This window comes from Engystomops pustulosus, chromosome 6, assembly GCF_040894005.1.
Source record: "Engystomops pustulosus chromosome 6, aEngPut4.maternal, whole genome shotgun sequence".
NCBI lineage: Eukaryota > Metazoa > Chordata > Amphibia > Anura > Leptodactylidae > Engystomops > Engystomops pustulosus.
In genome coordinates, this window is record NC_092416.1 from 63994920 (window position 1) to 64001725 (window position 6806).

A 6806-nucleotide genomic window follows, 5' to 3' on the forward strand; every position below is an offset into this window, starting at 1 on the left:
CATGGCGATCCGTTCCTGGGGCTGGTGTAAGACAATTGTAAGGCACCAGCACAGAGCGGTCCCCCAGTGAGTGAAACACTTGGCCCATGCGACACAACCCAGGGCAATCTTCTACACACACACAGTATTACCGACATGTGACGTAATACTACGTCACATGCTGGGTGCGTGTGCATGGAGAGGGTTCACGGGATGAGCCCTCTCCATAGCCGGTAAGTTTTTGCTGCATATTGCAGCAAAGACTTAAAGGCAACATCCGATCGCGGGTGTTTTACTACTGATCGCTGCCAGCGGTTTCAAAAAGATGGTGCCGCAAGGGCGCCGCCATTTTTCCGGGGATCATCGCTCCCCGTGACATCATCGATGACAGCCTTGGGCCTTTCCGAAGACCCGAGGCTACTTCGGGTTAGCCTATTCATTACAATGTCAGCACATTGTAATGAATGAGGAGTAAAATCCCCATACTGCCATACTGTAATTATAATAAAAAAACCTAAAAACTCAAATCACCTCCCTTTCTATAAATTCTATAAAAAGTGATCAAAAGGTCATACAGTCCTAAAAATGATAACTCCCAAAGCTCCGTACACCAAAGTATGAAAAAGCTATTAGCGCCAGAAGATGGCAAAATCCACGCAAATTTTTTTTGTACAGGAGGTTTTCATTTTTGTAAAGGTATAAAAACATTATAAAACCTATACAAATTTGGTATCCCCATAATCGTACCAACCCAAAGAATAAAGTAGACATGTGGCATACAGTGAAATCCGTAAAATCCAAGCCCACAATAATACGGCACAAATGCGCTTTTTTACCAATTTCACTGCATTTGGAATTTTTTTCCTGCTTCCCAGTACACGGCAGGGAATATTAAATACCACCATTTTGAAGTGTAATTTGCTATGCAGAAAATAAGCCATAACACAGCTCTGTACATAGAAAAGTAAAAAAGTTATAGATTTTTGAAGGTGGGGAGTGAAAAATAAAAACGCAAAAACGAAAAAAAGGCTGCGGCGTGAAGAGGTTAATATGCATGTGTATATAAATATGCATGCAACGATACACATAGAAGATACATTTATTATACTTACCTCAAGCTCCTCCAGGACGTAGTTGCATCGGGTCGGGGCCATGTGACGTTACTCAGCCAGGAAGAAGAGGAGGGACCGAAAGAGGTGGAACAACAAAGGCAGCAGTGGGGAGGCAGTGGTTACGCCACTGCACAGGATAGTCATAATGTATTCATGCCATGCCTCCGGCACTGTCAATGCTGATCGTAGTCACGGCCTGTCGTGATGTTTGGGACCCGGATTCTGGAAATGACACCTGTTTTCCCCTATCAAAGTGATGGCGAACCTATGGCACGAGTGTCAGAGGTGGCACTCAGAGACCTTTCTGCAGGCACTCAGGCTATTGTCCAAGGACAAAGTTCACCAAACACTAATTCTTCAACTTAAGAGATGCTGCTCTCAGCGCTATTTTAAAGTCACACTTTATTGGGTGTTTGGAACTGCGGGGAAAGTAAGAAGGTGCTGACAGAACTGCATTATCTTTGGAGGTCATCTTGCTGGACCCACCATTTCTTCCTGTACAGAGAGACTCTGGAAAGAAGCTACAATGATAGTTTGAATTTGCCCTCCTTTGTCAACTATATTGGTGGCCTCAGGCGGCCGATACAATTGAAAGATGTGGAAGAACAGGTAGCAGTAAGTTACTGTATAAAATTCCATGCTGGCACTTCACGGTAAATAAGTGGATTTTGGATGTAGTTTGGGCACTCAGTCTGTAAAAGGTTCGCCATCACTGCCCTATCAGCTCTACTTTTGGAGAATTGGCACTGCCACCTTACAAGGTTAATGCTGCTCAAACTAGTCGTCATTCAATATTTTATCAAATAAATTTGGAAAAATTAATGCCAGCTAATTAACCCATTCAAAACAAATATTTTTCATTTTTCTTTCATTTCCGTTTTTCACAAGCCATAACTTTATGATTATTTTCGTTTACAAAGCTATATGTTGGCTTATTGTACGTGAAACAAAGGTGGTGGAATTGGCAAAAGAAAACACAGTTCCACCATATTCTATTTATTTGTCCGGTTTTCAATGTATGAATGTATGGTCGGAAAGACAACTCTATGTATTCTTTGGATCAGTGCAATCGCAGTGATACCAAATTTATATAGTTAAACTATGTCTCAATAACTTTAAAAAATACAAAAACTTTGCATTTTGATAACCTTTTGATCACTTTTCATTAAAATTTTTATTGGAGGCAAAATGGCAAAAAAGTGTAGATTCGGACATTTTGCCGCTATTTTCGGCCAAGGAATTCATCATCGTGAAGGAGGTCAGCCTACTAAAGGGTGCCAATGAGGAAACTAAAATCCACTAAGTTCCATAGGATAAAACTGGCAGCTGCAGGGCGCTCCTTCCCTTCTGCCCCTCGCTGTGTGCCCATACAACAAGTATCGGCCACTTGTGGGGAGTCTCTGTACTCAGGAGAAATTGCATAACACATTTTAAGATGGGTTTTCTCTTTTTATCATTTGGAAAAGTGTAAATTTTAGGGATAAATAAATGTATTACCTACAAACTTAGACCATTCTAAATTTCATCAAAATTTGTTATGATTACCATGCAGGCTTAAAGGGTTAAAAATCTTCCTAAAACATGTTTTTATAGTATGAAGGGTGAACTTTTGAAAATGGGGGATTCAAATAATTTTATATTTCAAACTCATTTAAAACAAAAATGACCCTGGGGATGTGGCCTGGCTATGGAGGAGATCAGAGGCACGTTAGATGCTACCCCCCTAATAGCTGTATTTCATCTCTATCTAAGGAAGAGGGCACCCTTAGCCCCATTCAGATACCCAGTTCCCCTATGTATTTAGCAGCAGGCCCCTCCAGGACTGAGAAGTTCCCCGTTAAGCATTTGAGGGCTGAAACGTCCCCTGACACCCACAGGTCTCTTGTTCCCACACAACCTGATGGCCCACAGGTAGCCCTGCACTCACCTACTCTGGGAGAGGATTGGCCTTCCACCCACATGGGGAGTTCACCAATAGTCCTTGCTCCTTCTCCCTCCCTGCCACCCTTGGCTCCTCAGGGCCCACATGGGACAGATCCCAGAATGTCACCTTGCTCTGAATTTCCCCCACAGACCCAACAGTTCCAGGCTACACTACATGCATGACCACCCGCTCTGTTATCACAAGAATTTGGTGCATTAGAGCTCTCCTTGCACATCTCTGTTCTATCCCTACTAGGCAGGACATGGAAAGTTACATGGCCCGTCTAGAACAGTGGTACAGTGCCGAACTCAATGTGGTGAGAGAGGATGTTCAGAGATTGACCGACAGGATTTTTTTTCCATAGAGGACAACCAAACAAGACTAACCAATCGGATGGACACTCACGACTCTATTTTGGCAACGCACGCATTTCAACTACACTTTCTGGCTGACCAGCTGAATGACACTGAAAATAGAGAACTAGAATTTTAAGTAATTCAATGTACAGAAATCTAAGTTGTTAAATATATCATTTCCCCCGGAGGAAGTTGCTCCTTTAGTTTCGGTCTTCTCTTTTTGATGGATATCTTACCACTGCTCTTATATCTATTTGAAACTGTGTCCATAGACATACCGCACCCGCTTTTTTTCTATCTTTGCACAAACTGGAGCACCACTTTGTGTGGAGGGGCCCCCGCTTGTATTTGCAGAAGCCTTCTCATGACAACTAAAGATGCGGGTGAAGTGGGGCTGTTAGATTTTAGAGGAGCCATAGGCACCTGTGTGTTGGATCTGTTTCACCAAAGGATGGACAAGCTTGTGGTCAAATCAGAGTTAGTATTTTCAACCTCACATATTCTGGGAATTTTCTGGCTGCCCCAGTCCATTGCACTTTAATCTCTCCAGTTGTCCCTGATTCTGAGGGGGATTCTGCAGCCATGGAGGAAATTTGGGTTCACACTCCGACTGGTATCTGCCCCGGTCCCTTTAACTCCTCTACTGGGTAATACTCATTTCACTCCAGGGATTCAAGGTTGCTCTTTACTGGGTCCAGATCAGTGGTAGGGAACCTATGGCTCAGGAGACACATCTTTAAGACACACACAGGAGCCATCATTCTTTATTAGACTGATCACTGGACACAGGCAGCTATGTTACCACTGCCTATGTCCTTTGTGTGACCAAGGAGCCATAGTCTAAGCCTGGGTCAAAGAGAAGAGCATGGGAGTGATGAGGAGCTGGCTGCAGGGAGCGCAGGTAGGTAAATATTAATTTTCTTTTTTTTGCTGTGACTACCTATCTTCTGGGAAGCATGTGCTGTGGCTACCTATCTACTGGGGGGGGGCATGTGGTGTGGCTACCTATCTACTTGGGGGCATGTGGTGTGGCTACCTATCTACTTGGGGGCATGTGGTGTGGCTACCTATCTACTTGGGGGCATGTGGTGTGGCTACCTATCTACTTGGGGGCATTTCCTGTGGATACCTATTTACTGGGGGCATGTGCATATTGTAGGGCTCTTAAGGAATAACATTTTAAAATATGTGGTGTTCATGGCTCCCTCAGTCAAAAAGGTTCCTGACCCCTGGTCTAGATGATAACGTACTTCCCAGAGTTAGGGATGTAGTGAATAAAAATGGAATTCGCACCCTAGTGGGCATAGGCACTGGAACCCTCTGTGGTACTTGGTTTAGATACCTGCAATTGTGTCACTTTATTTCCTTTTTTGCTTCCATATCAACACTCACAACTACTCTCACCACATTTGAAGAGCTTTGTTTTACTAAAGACCCTTCTACCCACACCATCTCACTTCTATATGGCTTATTGTTGGCAAAGGAGACGAGAGACTCCAAACCGTAGGGGACATTCACACGTGGTATGCCCGCTGTGCGTACATACCGCTGTGTGCTGGAGAGGAGGAGGAGGTGACCCTTCCTCCCTCCATAGAGAATAGTGGCACACGGCCGCACACCCTTTTTGCGGTGTGCGGCACGGATCGGTGGCACACATGTGTGGCCTCGTATCCTGGCTGTGCCGCTATTTCTGTCTATGGGGACGTACATGCATGTACGTCCCTGCAGACGGCCATGTGAATAAGCCCTTACGCTATGGCTTGGGAGACAGCTCTTGGTAAAGAGCTTTCACTTGAACAATGGTCTACAGTGTTCACCCTGACACATGTCTTGTCCTCATCCTGTAAACTTCAAGAACTTAATTTTAAAATACTTTCATATTGGTACTTCACCCCAGTCAGACAAATTAATCCCCAGATTTCGAATCAATGCAGACAATGAATGAAAAATTCCAATGTAGACATTTTGGGAAAAAAATATACACTCTGCTCTATTCACTCCTCCTGATGAAGCTTGTAGCGAGACGCGTGTCGAGGTGGTCTCGGGCATCAGGTCATCTCTAGAGGTTGATACGCTTCTTGTCTGCTCACGATAACCATTGAGAAAATAGGTAAAATATTGGTCTCCATTGCTTTATCATTTTTTGCCAGAGGGCGTTATCATTTTTGATAGGGCACTGCAGACACCTATAATCATGCTTAGCATTATGTATGCATGCCAGCAGTACATCTCTTTAGACCTCGTATAGTGCAATATATAACAGTCCTTTTACATTTAGAGATAGAGACCTGCTGCCCGCCTGCACGTTTTTAATCTTTTCCTTTTTTTCTTGTCTTTGTACCTCCCTCCTGTTGCCATCTACTCACATTTGGCATAGATATATTTGTTCATTCAAAATTGAGAAGAATTATTGTGTTTTTAATACATTAATAAAGTGATATACTTGTAGTACTCAGCCGCCATCTAGTGGTTTGTTTTGTTAGGTGCAGCCTTAGGGATCGTGATGGTATTGAGTATAATCTGTTAAATATGTCTAGGAGAGGACATGTATTTGGTTTAATCTATTTGTAAGCTGTCATATAAGAATAAAAAGACTTAAAAAATGATGAAAACATAAATTTGAGATATGGGAAATGTTAGTAAGTAACTAATTTGGGTTCTAAAACTATCCATATCAAAAGCAGATCATTTCAAATGTTGAAAATGACAAATTTCTCAAAAAATGTAGCGGATTTGTCACCTGCACTTTTTGCTCTGGCTATGGAACCCCTCCCATGGCAATTAGAACTAACCCCGACATTCAAGGCCTTAAAACAATACATGATACTTACAAGGTAAGATTTTTTGCACATGACCTTCTCTCCATCACTAGCCCAAAAACATCTCTCTAATGATATGCAAGACACCTGGTGCTGGTTACTGATCGCATGCGTTTCAATAGGACGCATATTAAATCGGGCTGCGGCCCCCTGTTTCTGAACTGAGCCAAAGCAGTACGTGTCGTACTCAGTAGGAGGAGAAAAACACCAGTGTGAAAAATCCTTAAAATAGAGAGTGTAATGCAGGGTGGGCAATTAATTTTCCCGCGGGGCCACATGAGAAATTGGAATGCTTTTCAAGGGCTGGAGTAATACACTTAACTCAATTCTACCCAATACCTATATACAGTATATAACCTACCCTTACATTAACCCCTACGGGACTCAGCCTCTTTTGGCCTTTAGGACGAGGTCCCATTTTTCAAATCTGCCCTGTGTCACTATAAGTGCTTATAGCTTTGGAACAATATAAGATATCCAGGGGATTTTGAGATTATTTTCTCATGACACTTTGGACTTTAAATCAGTTTAAAAATTTGGATGACATCTTTTGTGTTTTGTTATGCAGATAGTCATAGCACCCAAATAAATTCATAACTTACATTTCCCGAATGTC